Source organism: Astatotilapia calliptera, chromosome 10 (assembly GCF_900246225.1).
Source record: "Astatotilapia calliptera chromosome 10, fAstCal1.2, whole genome shotgun sequence".
Taxonomy (NCBI): Eukaryota; Metazoa; Chordata; class Actinopteri; order Cichliformes; family Cichlidae; genus Astatotilapia; species Astatotilapia calliptera.
The window spans coordinates 18,001,448-18,019,991 of NC_039311.1; positions in this window are offsets into that span (position 1 = coordinate 18,001,448).

Consider the following 18,544-nt stretch of genomic DNA (forward strand, 5'->3'; position numbering starts at 1 on the left):
CACTTAGTTTATGACGCTTCCTTTGGGATCTATTGTGAGGCTCCATGAGCGGCCATTGCTGTGAAAAAGACGCAACTCTTCCATTCAATGGCTTTGGTACAACTTAGACCCTTGAAAATCCTCCACTAAATGAGATAATATGATGTCACCTTGTTGCCTTGTAACCAAATAGCAATGGACTAAAATGACAATATTTAGCATTTAGGCACCTGTAGCACCTTATAAAAACATCCTATCCCAACAGCATCTCATTTATATTCACAAAATTAGTATTACACATGATGTATTATGGCGCTATCACATTCCCTGGCAACAGGATAAAATGACTTGGTTTTAGCCTTTATGCACCTCTACCACCTCACGAAGTCATCCTGCCATTTTAATTTCACAACAATAATACCTCATTTATATCCATTAAAGTTGAATTTCACATGCCTAGCAACTACCTAGCAACAGGCTGAAATGACCCATTTTAGGCATATAAACATCCACCACTCCTATTTTTATTTTTTATTTGTTTTTACTTTTCTCAGTATGATTAAGAACAGTTTGCCAACAGCATAAACAGGCCAAACAACACTGTAGCATGGACTACTGATAATAAAAATAATGGGGATTAAGCACGACAACAAACACTGAGCAGGCTCGTGGGGCTGAAATTGGAAGTGGACAGCTCTTGAGATACAGATACCTGCTGAGAGGAACATTTAGCTAGCTAGAAGAAAAGAACAACTAATTTCACGAAGACGAACACATCAAGATCACATCACTGATACCTGTAAACCTGTTGCTTTCAACCCATGATTACTATGTAGAGATAACTAAATGACAATTAAACAATTACAGGACCTGGCATTACTTGGACCACGCCCACCTATCATTTTGATTTCACCTTACACACCTCTGGATGTTCATGACTGTATCTACCTGTGCTGTTGTGACTCTATTATATAGACAAATCTGTCCACAGTACTCAAAGCCTCCTTTGTGTTGGCATGCTGCAGGCATCTCCTAGATGACAATTTTCCAAAACACACACACACACACACACACACACACACACACACACACACACACACACACACACACACACACACACACACACACACACACACGGTGAAAAAATACCAGCTATGTTATGTCTTGTAAAAACAAGTCAACCAAAGCTCTGTGTGCAGTCTGCACGAGTGTATGTGTTAAACTCAAGGCACAGTTTCTTGTCATTTTAATAAGACAGACTGAATGACAGCAGCAATTACCAGCCGCAGTAAATGAAAGCGTGTTGGCTTAGTTCTCTCCTTATGAATCTGAGTGTGCATGTATACACACATAGACACATGCAGAGATAGACAGGACTCCAATTTTGGAAAAACAAAAGAACAACAACAACAACAAAAGCAGCCCTGGAATTTGTTGTCAATTAGCCACAATTTGATACAGTAAATGTGAAGTGACACAACATGTTTGTTAGTCCGACATCCTTAAAGAAAACTCAGAATTCCCCCTGTCTTCTTCAGGTTCATCTGATGCCTAAAGGAAAACTCATTGGGACTTGTGTGACAAGATTATCAAATATCGTTGGATTCATGAAATTCACAGTAGTAAAGGTTTAATAGTTGAACCTTGACACGGCTAGATCATGCAACACAATTGTCATTCATTCTACAGCAGTCTATCTTGCAATATACACTGAACAAAAATATAAACGCAACACTTTTGTTTTTGCTCCCATTCCCCATGGGATGGACGTAGAGACCTAAAATTCATTCCAGATACACAATATAACCATCCCTCCCAAACAGTGGTCACAAATCAGTCCAAATGTGTGGTAGTGGGCACATCTGCTATATTGAGATAATCCATCCCACCTCACAGGTGTGCCACATCAGGATGCTGATCTGACATCATGAGTAGTGCACAGGTGTACCTCAGACTGCCCACAACAAAAGGCCACCCTGGAATGTGCAGTTTTGTCTCACAGCAAAATGCCACAGATGCCACAAGCAATGAGGGAGCGTGCAATTGGCATGCTGACAGCAGGAATGTCAACCAGATCTGTCGCCCGTGCATTGAATGTTCATTTCTCAACCATAAGCCGTCTCCACAGGCGTTTCAGAGAATATACGACAGCGTGTACCAGTTCCCACGAATATCCAACAACCTCGCACAGCCATTGAAGTGGAGTGGACCAACATTCCACAGGCCACAATTGACAATCTGATAGACTCCATGCGACGATGTGTTGCACTGCATGAGGCAAATGGTGGTCACACCAGATACTGACCGGTTCTGGGTCCCCAGACCCCCAATAGCGCAAAAAACTGCACATTCCAGGGTGGCCTTTTGTTGTGGGCAGTCTGAGGTACACCTGTGCACTACTCATGATGTCAGATCAGCATCCTGATGTGGCACACCTGTGAGGTGGGATGGATTATCTCAATATAGCAGATGTGCCCACTACCACACATTTGGACTGATTTGTGACCACTGTTTGGGAGGGATGGTTATATTGTGTATCTGGAATGAATTTTAGGTCTCTACGTCCATCCCATGGGGAATGGGAGCAAAAACAAAAGTGTTGCGTTTATATTTTTGTTCAGTGTAAAAACAGGAACTGGAATGAAGCCCTCCAATCTGATCAGTTCAAGTATATCGTGCTTTAATTTTCTTACAACCCGTCATTCAATAATGCACCTCTAACTGTGTTTGCTCCAGCCTCCTCCTCCTTTGTTTCCCTTTTCTGTAGAGAGACATGTTTACCTATTTGTCTAAGTTGCAGAACAAGTGTTTAACAAATTATCTTTTATTACTGGGCTGAATACCAAATATTGTACATCAAAAACTCGCATAATTACTAAAACAAAAGAACAACCTCTAAAATCAGCTAATTAACTGGGACCAGTCGAATGTGTCACTGGTGTTTTTTGACAGTGTGAAAGCTGACTAAAGTAGCAGGGATGGATTCTGTTGTGTACAGAGATATTTTTTGTTTCAGTCAAGGACAAATGTTGCATTGCAGACAGACGGTGATGCAAAACATTCCAGGAAAGTAACATAAGAACTTATTAAGATAAATATTGGACTGTTCTTAAATGTTAAAGTAAAGTAAATACTGATCAAAAGTCCTGAGACACCTCTCATTTTTAAAAATATTTTTGCTAGGAAAAAAGGAAAAAGTGTCAAGGTTTTTATGACCATCTTTATTCTTCAACACAGCCTGAGCTCCATTGTAATATAGACTTCAGGAATAATTCTCCAGGCTTCATGAATGAAGTTTCAAAGCTCTTCTTTGGATATTGGCTGTTTTTTGTTTTGTTCTCTGTCCCGATGATCCAAGCATGCTTCAGTGTTGATGTCTGGGCTCTGGGGAAGCCAATCCATGGCTCACAGTGTTTCACTGTGTCTTTTCTAGGTACATTTGCATTGCATTGCTTGTGTGTCTGGGATCATTGTCATGATGAAAAAAGAAGCCAATCAGATGCTTTTCAGATGGAACTGCGTGATGTTTCAAAACCTGTTAGTACTTTTATGTGTTCATCACTCCATCAGTTTTGACACTGTGTCTCCAGCACTGTCTTTTCTACACTGTATCTTGTAGATGGGTGTAGACACTCACTGCTGTACGTCTCTCCTGACTTCTTTACAGTTCTTGAGTGATTTGGTATACCTCAGATGCCCTCATTGTTACCCTTCCTTAAGAATTTCTTGTTCAAAGTCACCCTTAAACTGAGGTCATTTATTATGAGGCCTCGGTGAAGAGTAGCTGGAGCACCTGAAGGGTCAGATCTCTCTATAGGAGTCTTTGTAGCCATATTTTGCCCCTAAAAATGGGGCGTTGGCCAAACAGTTAATGCAACAACTTTATTAATCTCCTTGAATGAAAGCGGAAACGCTGCACATCAATCACATTTTGACTGTTTGGTTTAAAATTCATTGTAGTGGTGTACAGAGGCAACATTAGGAAAAAACAAAGCAAACAAAAAATGCATATTGAAGTTTCTGCTGTATATATTGATCTATGTTTAACTACTAAAGCACTGGATAGTTTAATCCTCAGTGTTGTATTATATTTTATACTCATACAACATCTGTGTGATGAACATATATTTGTATCACTGCTGCTCTTTGAAAACCAAGTCTCTCCATAACAGCCCTGGTTTCTGTTCTCTGACAATGGATTTTACATCTACCTCAAGAGCTCAGTCTTCCTGTTGATCAGAAACTTCAGATCAATTAAATTTTGACATTTGTGAATTATGCATGAACAATCTAAACTAATTGGTCTAACTGCATATTTCTCTAGGGCAGGGGTCCCCAATCCCAGTCCGTGAGGGCCGGTGTCCCTGCAGGTTTTAAATCTCACCCTGAGTCAACACACCTGAATCACATGATTAGTTCATTACCAGGCCTCTAAAGAACTTCAAGAAATGTTGAGGAGGTAATTTATCCATTTAAATCAGCTGTGATGGATCAAGGACACATCTAAAACCTAACGGGACACCGGCCCTCGTGGACTGGGATTGGGGACCCCTGCTCTAGGGTATAAAACTGAAAAACTCAAAGCATGTATGCAAGTGTTTCTGGTTGACCAGTAGTTTATTTGAGTAACCTTAGTTACAGTCCATCACTGGTTTCAATGATGGTGTGCTGCTGTGGGCATATATGCTGCTACCACATACTGATTACTAATACACCTAGGAGGCTTAGGATGGTAGTTGCATATGGCTGGATTCCTCCAGCCTCCAGTTAGGTTAATAATAACTTTCCTAACCCATAACTGGCAGTGCGGGTTAGGAAACTGAGTGAATATCTTATTACCATTTGCAAAGACAAAAATATACACTCTATGAAGAGTATTTACAAAACACAGAACCAAAATGTCAGAGCATGCCAGGTAAAATATGTGTCCGAGTCAACAATCAGAACACTTTTATCTCTAGAATGAAAGTCTTTATGTTTAAATCGGCTGGACAGTCTGTACCTGAAAGCTGTGGTGACACAATAAGAGTGAACCAGGCATTTCTTTGTCTCTGCCAAAAGAAGAATGAACTTTTAATTTCACAGACTTGGTTCATAGAATGTTTATGGATGTTTGATTGATTATGTGATTTAAAAAATAAATAAAGAATTTAAAAGCAGCCTGCACACAGAACCCCATCAACTATCTACATGTTGTGCTTTGATGTGAATAACTTAAAATTTCTTTGATTAATCCACAACATGCGTCCGCTGGCAGGAAGATATTTTTCCCCCTCCGAAGCTCTGCGAACGTTCCCCTTTGGTTTGCCAACTAATTCTCTGCAGAGCTTACAGAACATTTTAACAGACAGTTTGACTGTCCGTTTCTGTTCAAGGATTTCACAGTGTTATCAAGGACACTTCATGCTCGCAAGGGTATTTATAGGCTCTGCTCTCTCTCCGTGTGTGTGTGTGTGTGTGTGTGTGTGTGTGTGTGTGTTGAAGCATGAATGCATGATCTCAGTTATCCCAGTCAAATGGAGCTCCAGAGGTAGCGGCACAGGTATTCTGCTCTACTGTCTCACCATTCATGCTATATGTTTGTTTAAGGGAGCTGTAGGTCCAGATTTCTCATTAACGGTGTCGACTTTTTTCTATTGTAGGAGGCCATTCTTTGTTTTATTCAGTCTTCCTTCATGCCTCCTTCCACTCTACATAAATTACTCAATCCCCCTTCAGCTCCCTACTCATTCCATTATTCTCCTCATCAGTCTTTTCTTCTGCCTTCCTGTCCACCTACAGTATCTGTTGTTTTTTTATACAATTTCTACAGAACCATCATCATTTCTCTCTGAGCTCCTCATCGATTTCTTTTTTTCACTCTGCGCTGCCTCTCATCTTCTCCCGTCTTTGTTTCTCTCCTACCCACCACCACTTAAATAAACCTTGCCTATTGCCCTCTCTCACTATCATAAACAGATTTGGCCTGAGGGCATCTATGTTTTTTTTCTGCTCCTCTTGAGGAGCCAGAGGCCATATCAACACCAAGGCCAGCAAGCACTGTGTGTCCGTACTTATGCATGGTAACTCTTCAGAGATGGAAAGATTTTAAATTGCCAGCATGAGCATGTTTACGACTCTGTGAACAACATTAATCAAGGAATTTGATGGATCATAACTTAAATCACCGGGTGCAGTGATGACATAAAGTTTTAGGTGCCTATCGTTGGTTAATCCCAGTAGGTAAGAAAAAACTGAAACGACACTGACATGTTTATATGGTGTGCATACCTGATCAGTTGAGGAATTTATAAGATAACATCAGATGAAGTGACACAAACTTTAAATCAAGCACTTGTAACATTGAGACCTGTTATCCAATTATAATGCATTTATACAGCATTTTGAAAATTGAGTAGGGCAAATATATGTGTATGACTGTATCAGGTGTATTCTGGTTTTGATTTAGAGAATGTCTTTCTTTATATGACTCATCTTTCTGATCTGTTTTGGAAATAAATTTGTTTCATTGCACATTCATCTCAGTGTACACACCCACTGGACACAGTATTAAGTACAACTTGCTAGAACTGCCTTCATTTTTTTTGGCATGGATTCAACAAGATGTTGGAAACATTCCTCAGAGATGATGGTCCATGTTGAAAGGACAGCATCACACAATTGATGCCGATTTGTCAGCTTCATATCCATGATGTGACTCTCCTGTTCCACCACATTCCAAAGGTGCTCTGTTGGACTGAGATCTGGTGACTGTGGAGGCAACAGTAAACTCATTGTTATGTTCAAGAAACCAGTTTGAGATGATCTGAGCTTTGTGACATGGTGCTTTACCATGCTGGAAGCAACCATCAGAAGATGGGTACAGTGTGGTCATAAAGGGATGTAGCCTGTGGTGTCTAAACAGTGTTCAGTTGGTACTAAGGGGTCCAAACTGTTCCAAGAAAACGGTCCAACCTGAACTGTCGACACAAAGCAGGCTGGATCCATGTTTTACACCAGATTCTGCCTCTGAATGTTGCTGCAGACAGCGAGACTCATCAGACCAGGCAATGTATATTAATGATGATCATCATCTGTGAATTGTAGCCTCTGTGTAAACTACCATCCAGGCCTCAGAGGGTTGATAATTTTAGTTTACATTTCTCATTGTTATGTGACTTTATTTTCAATAAATTACAACATTTAATTCATTAAAGAAGTTGAATATTTTATTCATCCAGATCTGATGTGTTATCCCAGTCTTGCCTAACTTTTTGTGAGCAGTACATAATGTATACTGGACATATGTTCAAATGGGAGAGCAATTTACTTTCCCATTTGTGTTGTAAGACCAAAAACATTACTGATATGTCAAGACCTTTTATGTTAGCAGGATTTTAAATTTAGTTTTAAATTTAACGTGGAAACAATGAAGAGAAGCTAATTTTGGAGAAATATGGTTGCTGGACCGTTCTGGGTCAACTAAAGACTTTACAAGGAGGTTTAGGAACAACCTGATAATAATGAATTACACAGTCCAGCCTAGAAGTAATACATGCATGAACTATCTTATCAGCATCACTCTAAAACAGGATGTTTCTAATTTACAAGATATTGCGCAAATGCAAGAAAAGTCCTACATATTTACTTAATATCCACACTGAAGGACAAAATGACTCCAAAAATTTTCTCACATCACTGGAGGTCAAGTTAATACCATGTTAATATCTGGTTAGCCACCACGTTTCTAACATTCTTAGGGCTGAATAAAATAACCTCAGTTTACTTAGTTAACAGAAGGCAAGACTTTTACTACTGCAAAAATAAGGCAAAAGAATCCCCAAAACTAGCATTAATTGTTTTGTGATGAGGGCTAACTAAAGCAACAATACGTATTTCTTTTATTAGAAATGCTTACATGTTGTGGATTGAATGAGCCAATCAAATTTAGTCTGAAGGACTTTTTGTGCTTTTTACACACATTTTACATAGCAGCGCAGTGACAGTAGAACATGACAAAATACAATCTTTCTTACTGAAATTACTGCCAACAACCTGCTCAGCAGTACTGTTATAGAGTGTTATAGAGTTATAGTTCATATAACTGAATGTAGACTGCTTCCTTTTTGGTTAACAGTGTAATGAATAAATTTCAGAACCCTTCAGACTTGACAAGCTGTTGCACTTTTTTATATAGAAGAAGAGCAATGACAGCAGGGGAGAGAGAAAGAGAGGGAGAGCAGAAGAATTAGAAATTTATGTGTAGCAGAATAAGAAAAATGTGTGAATGGTACACATTACTCAAAACACTGCATTGTAGTTTGGTCTATCGTGGCTGCTGTTGACGGACAAATTGGTGTCTCTGGGCTCTGTTCTAAAGAGTCAGTGGTGCAGAGTGCTGCATTCATGCTGTGGTGGTGGACTTTTTTGATATTTTATTGCTGGAGGCATGTGGTACCATTGAAGTGCAGTTGGAAACAGGGTGTGATTATCAGGATGTGATAGAGACTCACTTCAGTCAATCAAATTTGCCTTTTGCCTTTCATTTCTAGAGGATTGGTCTCTGCTTCATGGAGCTCAAGTCTGTGGCACAAAGAACAGTCAGGAGTGTATTCACAGCAAAAGTTTCTCTCAAGAGGAGACTGATGTGCTTGTGTGGGAGGTGCAGAACTGCTGTGAGTGAATATGCGACACATTAAATTTAATTAGCTTAGAAAATATAAAAATGTTCTATTCCTGAATATCTCTTTTAAGAAGATGTCTCATGATATTTGAGATTTTTGGAAGATCAAAAACACGCTCCAATGGTTACCTCATGATGTTGTCAACATTGCATATGTGATTGGAAAAAACTGGAAGAATTATTGTGCCTGGATGCCTTCCAGCAATGGCACGTAATGATGTACCATTCAGAAGGAGTTGGACTGTCTGTGCAAGCTCTGTGGGATCCAGGTATCGCCCCATGCTGCCAGTAGTGACACTGACCCTACCCCAGTGCACCTGTTTTTAATTTCATTATAACCAAAAGAGTTGAAAGTGATTAACAACCATCTCTGCTACTTAACTGACCAGATCAATATACCAGAAATTTAACTGACTTGATGCTGTACTCTGATTATAAGTGATCCTTTACCCTAGCCCAGTTTTTTAACAGTGCACAGTGCAGGTGGAGAGGTGGGGCAGCCATTCAGGGAGCAGTGTCAGGTGGGTTAATTGTTACGTTAATTGTTTGCAGATAACCTTTTCACTTAGCAATGTGCTAGGACTGCAGGACAGAGCACTTATGGCAGATGGATGTCCATTACAAATAAGTTCCCTGAGTTACTGTGGTGGAGTTGAGTGCACTGCGCCCACAGAGCAGGCTTCAGTGGGGTGCACGATTAAACCCTCTCATACTGTTTTTTGTCCATTTTTGATCTGTTGTGAAACTTGATGGCAGTATAAATACCCTAAATGGCATTCTTTTGGGCTGAAATTTGATTATTTTTGTAAAGTGACCCAAAATACACAAAAATTCAAATATCTTAAAGTTTTACACTATTGTACAGATGCTACAACTTTTTATACAGTAGGTTGTTCTGGGTCAAATTAGACCCACATCTGTTGACTGATGGATTTTAGATCCATCAAACCAAGAAAAAGTGGGGGTTTGAGGAATCTTGAAACTGTGAAGCTATACATTACAGGTCTGTGTGTATTTTTTATGGGACAGTGGTAAGTTCAAGGGGGACTTTGACACTGTCATGAGACCTGTCTGTGCTCCTACCACATTTGGCCAGGTTCCTGCAAGGACAGGCACATGCTGGTCTTTGAATGATCATGAGGGAATCTGAAAATAGCAAAACAACATAGGAGTGATGTGGTGCAAATAAGGAAAAATAAGTTATGCAGAGGCCCTGAGAGAACGACAGCAGTGTGCACCTGTAAGTATTATCGAATTAAAATTTGCTATGAAATAAGTAATTACAAAATATCTATTAACACACAAGCTCATTACATAAATAAATATGCAACTAAATACTGTTTTAATTACCTACTTAAACTTTATAAATGATACCATGAACATGTTATAAATGAGCTTATTAATCAAGAATTAAATATAAATTTTATACTAAGGAGGAGGAATGCGTTATAAATTATGAATTATTATAAAGTGTTACAGAAGAAAAAATAATAAAAGAAAAGCCAGTTTTTACCTTATAGGGTTAATGTACCAACAAACTGCTAGTTATTTATTAAAGAGCCATTTAGTTTAGATGCAAAACAAATAAGCAATCTCTCTGGAAAAATTTGTGTGCCATTTTGCTTTTCAGTCCTGAAAAATTAAACATCCCCTCGAGGGTTTTTTTTTTTGAAGACACAGTAAAATATTCTTCTTTTGAATAACACATTGGTTCATATGTTTATTCAACAGCTAATGCTTTTAAAAGTGTATGATATAAAACGTAAAATGCACATTTCTTTTCACTAATTCTTTTCATGAAAATCAGTCATTAGTATATATGGTCTGGAGCTGTTCACACTTTTAAGTTAGACATTGGACCGTTACAATCCTCGAGAGTGAATATGGATATGTGGGCACAGGCATCATTCAGTCAGTTAAGCTTAAACATTCTGACTGACAAACAAACTAAGAAACACAAGGTTTGTTTGTTTGTTTGTTCTTTGTTGGATTAAGGCTTAAATAGTCCTAATAATTAAATTGAAAGGTTTCAGAGTTCAGAGTTTCAGTTTAAATTTTGACTACATTTTGACACAGAATGCATTTGATCAGAAATGTGCTCTGCTGATTTACACCTACCATCAAGCAGTGCAGAATACCAGTGCACCAAGGAGTGAACACTGTGTTATCTTACTAAATAATAATACATGGGTATGAAAATTAGGTGACTCCTATGACCTTTATGACCTATGACTTTTATCACCATGCCTGAATTCAGACGATTACCTCCAGGAGATGTTTGACAGGATGTGCCCTTCATCCTGGAAACACTAATGCAGATGTTCCCTCCACCCCGGGGCCTGTAAGAGTGCTAAGTTCCACTGAAGCATGTCCGTGAACCCCCCCCCCCCCCTTAAAAAAAAAAAGATCAAAACAAAACGCATGCTGTGCTACTGTGTGACAGGTGGGTGGGCATGAGCACTAATACCTGTGATGCATGGCATCCAAATTGCGCTGCTTCTCATGATTGCCACCGCCGCAGCTATTCAGCCACCTCTTCTCGCTTAAGCTGCATCCAAGTTCAAAGTAATTCGGCAAAATATCAGTGGGTGGGAAAAGAAACTGTGTACAGCTAAAGAAAATGTCACTTTACTGGCATCAAATACAGACTGTCTTTCTATAAAAGCTGCTTCCTCCTACTTGTTGAACATATACTGTACATGAGGGATGTATATGACCATTCAATAATGCTCCATTGGGAAACCTGCTAATTGGGCTAATCTGTAACATCTTACTTTTGTTTAATTTACTACATAAATAATAATGATATTAATAACAATACTGAATAAAATTATTTAGTTAGATAAATACCCCCAAATAAAATGTGGACGTGCCAAGAACTGCAATTTCTAAACTTCAGGTTGACTCTAAAAACAAGTCAGTACTAACAACTTGTCCAAAACTTCAGAAGAAACAGACATGTTTAATGCCTGGTACAAAAAATGCTTTTAAACTAGCACTGTGGCTACCGTGTTCCATGTTACTGTAATCACGTTGCACTTTTTAAAAATGCAGTAATGTAACGTGTTACTGTACTAAATTCAGTAATTACATGATAATTATAATGCGTCCTTACTTGCATCACAGCGATTCTTTGGTTATCTGGAGGCTGGGAAGATACAAAAAACAATTCAAACAAACATACCTTCTTCTTCCCCTGCACTCAATCAGCTGATATCAGTTTGTGTGCCAGGCAGTCTACAGCGTTTGTGGAGAGGCAATATGGACATTACTTTTATTTTTATTCCATAATGCTGCTAACACTTTCTGCCACCATTTGCACAGACAGCATGCTAACAGAGAGCTACTGAAGAACCAAGAGTGATGGTAAAGCTGGGTGTCCACAGCCAGAGCATGAACTTCAACCGGTAACAAAGGAGGTGATGACCAGTCAGGCTTGCAGCATTATAGCCTCGGTTTCTATGGTGGCCCCTAGAGACAAAGCACGTACAACCTCCAAAACACATGCAAACTACAAAACACTTACATAATCCAAAACACATGCAAACTCCAAAACGTGTACAAACTCCAAAACACCTACAAAATCCAAAACACTCACATAATCCAAAACACATGCAAAATCCGAAACACGTGCAAAATCCAAAACACGTACAAAATCCAAAGCACTTACGAAATCCAAAACACTTACATAATCCAAAACACATGCAAACTCCAAAACGTGCACAAACTCCAAAACACCTACAAAATCCAAAACACGTACAAAATCCAAAACACTTACGAAATCCAAAACACTTACATAATCCAAAACACATGCAAAATCCAAAACACGTGCAAAATCCAAAACACGTGCAAAATCCAAAGCACTTACGAAATCCAAAACACTTACATAATCCAAAACACATGCAAACTCCAAAACGTGCACAAACTCAAAAACACCTACAAAATCCAAAACACGTACAAAATCCAAAACACTTACGAAATCCAAAACACTTACGAAATCCAAAACACTTACAAAATCCAAAACACGTGCAAATTCCAAAACACTTAAAAAATCCAAAACACTTACAAACTCCAAAACACATGCAAACTCCAAAGCACTTACGAAATCCAAAACACTTACATAATCCAAAACACATGCAAACTCCAAAACGTGCACAAACTCAAAAACACCTACAAAATCCAAAACACGTACAAAATCCAAAACACTTACGAAATCCAAAACACTTACATAATCCAAAACACTTACGAAATCCAAAACACTTACATAATCCAAAACACATGCAAAATCCAAAACACGTGCAAAATCCAAAACACGTACAAAATCCAAAACACTTACGAAATCCAAAACACTTACAAAATCCAAAACACTTACAAACTCCAAAACACATGCAAACTCCAAAAAACGTACAAACCCCAAAACACATGCAAATTCTAAAACACAGCGGAAGTGCTCCAGGACGCTAGGGGCAGTGTTGAGCTTTTGTTACCTAGTAACTACACAAGCCAGGAAGTACCAATGACCGGATTTGGGCTGCTCACCAGAACGGCCGAAGAGTAAACTTTCAAAAGTAAGTACTGAATATTATGTTCCTTATTTATGCGCAAATGTTTAATGATGAAGAACATTAAAACATTACTGTTGGCCACATGTTGGGAAAGTTATGTGACATTAGCGATGTTTGTACTAACTTGGTTTTAAAGCTTTTACTTCAAAATATACGCCGTTCAATAGTTGACTTTAATCTTACAGAGAATGTGATGATTTTATAGATAATTAAAGTCAGTCATACAGGGAGTGCAGAATTATTAGGCAAATGAGTATTTTGTCCACATCATCCTCTTCATGCATGTTGTCTTACTCCAAGCTGTATAGGCTCGAAAGCCTACTACCAATTAAGCATATTAGGTGATGTGCATCTCTGTAATGAGAAGGGGTGTGGTCTAATGACATCAACACCCTATATCAGGTGTGCATAATTATTAGACAACGTCCTTTCCTTTGGCAAAATGGGTCAAAAGAAGGACTTGACAGGCTCAGAAAAGTCAAAAATAGTGTGATATCTTGCAGAGGGATGCAGCAGTCTCAAAATTGCAAAGCTTCTGAAGCGTGATCATCGAACAATCAAGCGTTTCATTCAAAATAGTCAACAGGGTCCCAAGAAGCATGTGGAAAAACCAAGGCGCAAAATAACTGCCCATGAACGGTTGAGGATGGAGTCAAGCTCAACTCCCAGTCCTACTGCCAGTTTCTGGAAGACACCTTCTTCAAGCAGTGGTACAGGAAGAAGTCTGCATCCTTCAAGAAAAACATGATTTTCATGCAGGACAATGCTCCATCACATGCGTCCAAGTACTCCACAGTGTGGCTGGCAAGAAAAACTAATGACATGGCCACCTTGTTCACCTGATCTGAACCCCATTGAGAACCTGTGGTCCATCATCAAATGTGAGATTTACAAGGAGGGAAAACAGTACACCTCTCTGAACAGTGTCTGGGAGGCTGTGGTTGCTGCTGCATGCAATGTTGATGGTGAACAGATCAAAACACTGACAGAATCCATGGATGGCAGGCTTTTGAGTGTCCTTGCAAAGAAAGGTGGCTATATTGGTCGCTGATTTGTTTTTGTTTTGTTTTTGAATGTCAGAAATGTATATTTGTGAATGTGGAGATGTTATATTGGTTTCACTGGTAAAAATAAATAATTGAAATGGGTATATATTTGTTTTTTGTTAAGTTGCCTAATAATTATGCACAGTAATAGTCACCTGCACACACAGATATCCCCCTAAAATAGCTAGAACTAAAAACATACTAAAAACTACTTCCAAAAACATTCAGCTTTGATATTAATGAGTTTTTTGGGTTCATTGAGAACATGGTTGTTTTTCAATAATAAAATTATTCCTCAAAAATACAACTTGCCTAATAATTCTGCACTCCCTGTATATCCACAAACACAACAAGCTGAAAGTCAGTGAATGCTGCTCGGTTTGCAGTCCTGAATATCACGGCACAAGCAGGATTCACCGCACTGTTAATGTTAGCTATGTTATATTGCTGCCTCTTGTTGCGAAATCAGTTTTACCCCGGTTCTTTTCATTCCTCGAGCGTCCAGAGACGGCACCGGACTCAGTAGTTATTTTCACAAAATCTTTATTCATCCTTACTCATCTTCATTTATCTTTACTCTTCTTCATTTATCTTCATTTAAGCATGCACTTCTAGAAGGGAAGACGAGGCCGGTGTCCCTCTGCAAAAGTCTTCACTCCTTTGTTAGTTACAGCCAGCTTTATAGAGGCTGTCCCCATCATAAAACCCCCTACGATGTGCTGCAAACTCTGTGTCTGTGTCTATGTGCACGAGCACATGAATACCTACATGTGCGCGTTCCCACGTGTCTATGTGAGTGCTCGTGTGTGACTGTACGCATACCTGTGTGTATGTGTGAGTGCACATGAGTGAGTGTGCGTGTGGATGTGTGTGCATGACAGTTAAAACACTGTGGGTGTAGGTAACTCCCTAAAGGTCATAAAACCCCTCTCCCTTCCAAACCACAGTTACAAATGTTGAGACCCCCACCCTAAAACATCCTCTGGGGAATTTCCACTCAGTGGGGGAGAGGCCTCCTATAATCTACTCCTAAGTTCACGACACAGTGAGGCCTTTATACTGTAAGGGCAGTATCAATGTCTCTACAATAGTTCTACATTCTATGATAACACATTTCTAAACTCTAAAATAAGCTAAACATTCTACACTCTGTTCGGTGGTGTCGAGCCAAATGGACTTTAACGTGTGTTTGAACGAGCTGACGGTTCACTCATTAAGCTGAAAGAAAAAGCTTTAATCACAGGAGTCACACATGTGTCCACTGTACTATCTGGGAACTCTTCTTGTTTAGCACTCGTAATAACACAAACACTAAATCCTCCTTCTCTTGTGCTGTTTTGTAGCAGTGTATACACATGAGACTGTCACCTGTCTGTCTGTCCTGCACTCTCTCTCTTTTTCTTTCTCTCTGATTGTGTAATAAAAGTATGAACATGTATTTATACGTTACACTTGTGTTTGAATCCTCACTCTGGACACTTGCAGTTGTCACAAGTGTCCAGCGTGAGGACAGACTGAGGGACCCACTGCTGCACATCATCTGTGAGGCTTTGCACCCCTGATGATCCACCAGGACAAACTCAGCAGTGTGTGAGGAAGAGGAAGAGCCAGCAGCAGCTGACAGATGGAGAGAATAGACAGACTGTTCCCTGTTTGTGAAGGACTGCTAGAAAAGTTTAACATAACTAATTGTCTGTCCTGAATCAGTCTTATTAGGTAATGTTCAAATAATCTTATCATTCCAGTGTTTTCAGTGTGGGAGAAAGTACTCAGGGCCTTCAAGTTAAACACAATGAAAGGCAGCAACAAGTTTAATATTCAGAAACCTTAAGTATGTATCAGCAGCAGAATGGACCTAAAAATAAATGTTTGTTTCAGTTCTATGAAGCTTTGAGTATATAACCAGTTTTTGTCTGAGCGTGTTGCTGGGTCTGAAATACACTGGGATGTCGTGCTTGGATCCCAGTGTATTTCAGACCCAGCAACATGCTCAGACAAAAACTGGTTCACCCCAAAGACAAAACGCCAAAACACAGACTTAACAATGTGGTGTATGCTGTACAGTGCAGCGAGGAATGCCCAGACCTCTACATTGGAGAGACCAAACAGCCACTTCACAAGCGCATGGCACAACACAGAAGAGCCACCTCCACAGGACAAGACTCAGCAGTCCATCTGCATCTTAAGGATAAAGGACACTCTTTCGAGGATGCCAATGTTCACATTTTGGACAGAGAGGACAGATGGTTTGAAAGAGGAGTGAAAGAAGCCATCTATGTCCACTGTGAGCGACCATCTTTGAACAGAGGCGGTGGTTTACGACACCAACTCTCTGCCATATATAATCCAGTTTTGAGATCCCTTCCCAGACGCCTTAACGCCCACTCACATCCTGGGCGATCTGATCTCAGGAATTTGCATGATAAGGTGGGGCCAGGTTTCACAATGAACTCACCCAGTTTCACACCTTGGCTCAGGCGATTAGAGGATCATGAGGGGGTCATTTTGTCCCTCTGTGGGGGGATACTCCCACTAGGTTTATATCTGGGACTCTCCACCATTTGACCTTAGAACTGAAGAAGCTTCTCGGATGAGAGGTGAAACGTCTTCAAGCAACTTAAAGAAGTCCAGACGCTTTTCTTTGCAAGCTCCTTTGACTACGATGACCTGGATGACTGAGAACCTTCACAGACATATTTTGTACAGTTATGTTTTGTGTATGTTGCCATGGTGACGGGTGACGCCCTCTCGCTGCGACGGTGGAGGAGGAGGAGGGTGCGGTGTACCGAGGGGACCACTGCTCCAGCTTCCTGCCCATTGGCCTGGATCTGCTGAGCCGCTGGGGGGCCTGCGTCGACACCGCGAAGCTAGCTGTCACTCTTGGCGCAGAGACTTTTGCCCTCCAGCGCGGCCAAAAGCAGGGAGCGGGGACCAGACGAGTCAGGCGTCAGGCAGCTGCTGCTCAGCAGATTTCAGATGCCAGTGGCTCAGGGTCATCTCCACCCCCAGTCGCCAGATCTCCACTCGCCTCAGTCTCAGCCTCTCAGCCCGACAAACCTCCTTCGACCGAGACCATCAAGGCTGTCGATGACCTTTGGCAGCGCAGTTGCGTAGGCCTCAACGCCAACCAGCGCCAGCGGTTGAGGTGCCTCCTGGACGAGAATGTGGACATCTTTGCCGCCAGTGACAAGGACTGTAGGCAGACGAGTCTGGTCCAGCACACCATCGACACCGGCTCTGCTCAGCCCTTCCGTTTGCGCCCACACTGGCTGCCCCTCTCAAAACGGCAGGTAGCGGAGGAGAAGATCCGTGAGATGGCTGCGGCTGGGGTGATCGAGCCGTCCAATAGTCCATGGGCGGCACCCGTGGTTCTGGTGGGGAAGAAGGATGGCAGCCCGAGGTTCTGCGTGGACTTTCGCCGTCTCAATGCAGTCACCAAGAAGGACTCGTACCCGCTGCCGCGGATCGACGAGGCCCCAGATTACGTTACCGGCTCCAGTTGGTTCAGCTCCCTCGACCTACGCAGCGGTTACTGGCAGGTGGAGCTAGCCCCCGACGCAAGGCCTAAGACTGCATTCACCATTGGACAGGGGCTGTGGCAGTTCAGGGTCATGCCATTTGGGCTCTGCAATGCGCTAGCGACGTTTGAGAGGCTGATGGAGAGGGTGCTCGTGGATATCCCTCGTAGCCGCTGCATTGTGTACCTGGATGACCTGTTGGTGCACGGTGGCGACTTGTTGTGACGTTATTCTTTTGTGCGCCAAGCCATTCGTGCATTTATGAAATTCCAATGTTGCAAGGACAATATCAATTCTGCTTACTGTTTATTAAAGGGTTACGGTTAGGGTTAGGGTCAGGGTCCGTTGATCGGCGGACAGAGGCGGTTTTTCGCAGCTTAAGTACAGTTTTTTGTTTTACGCCGGTTTTTCCCGAAGTTGCAAAAGTATGACGTCACAACATTCTGATTGGTCACTTGCAATGTTGATCCTGGAACAACATTTAGTATGATGATCTGGGAACAACACCAACACGAGGATATCAGATCGTGCTGTCCATGTTTGCTCATCCACTACAACCTACCATCTGATTTGTATTCTATATGAAGGTTCCTGGTGTCAGGTTTCCATTGGATTGTTCTTTATTCTGTGAGTACTGCTAGGAAAACAAACCACACCAAATTTTTTAACACCCCACTCTGTTCAACAATGTAGGAGACAATGGTACAAGATGAAGATTTTCATTTAATATGTTTTTCAAATTTACATTTATTCTCTATTCTTCTCTGCTGAGTC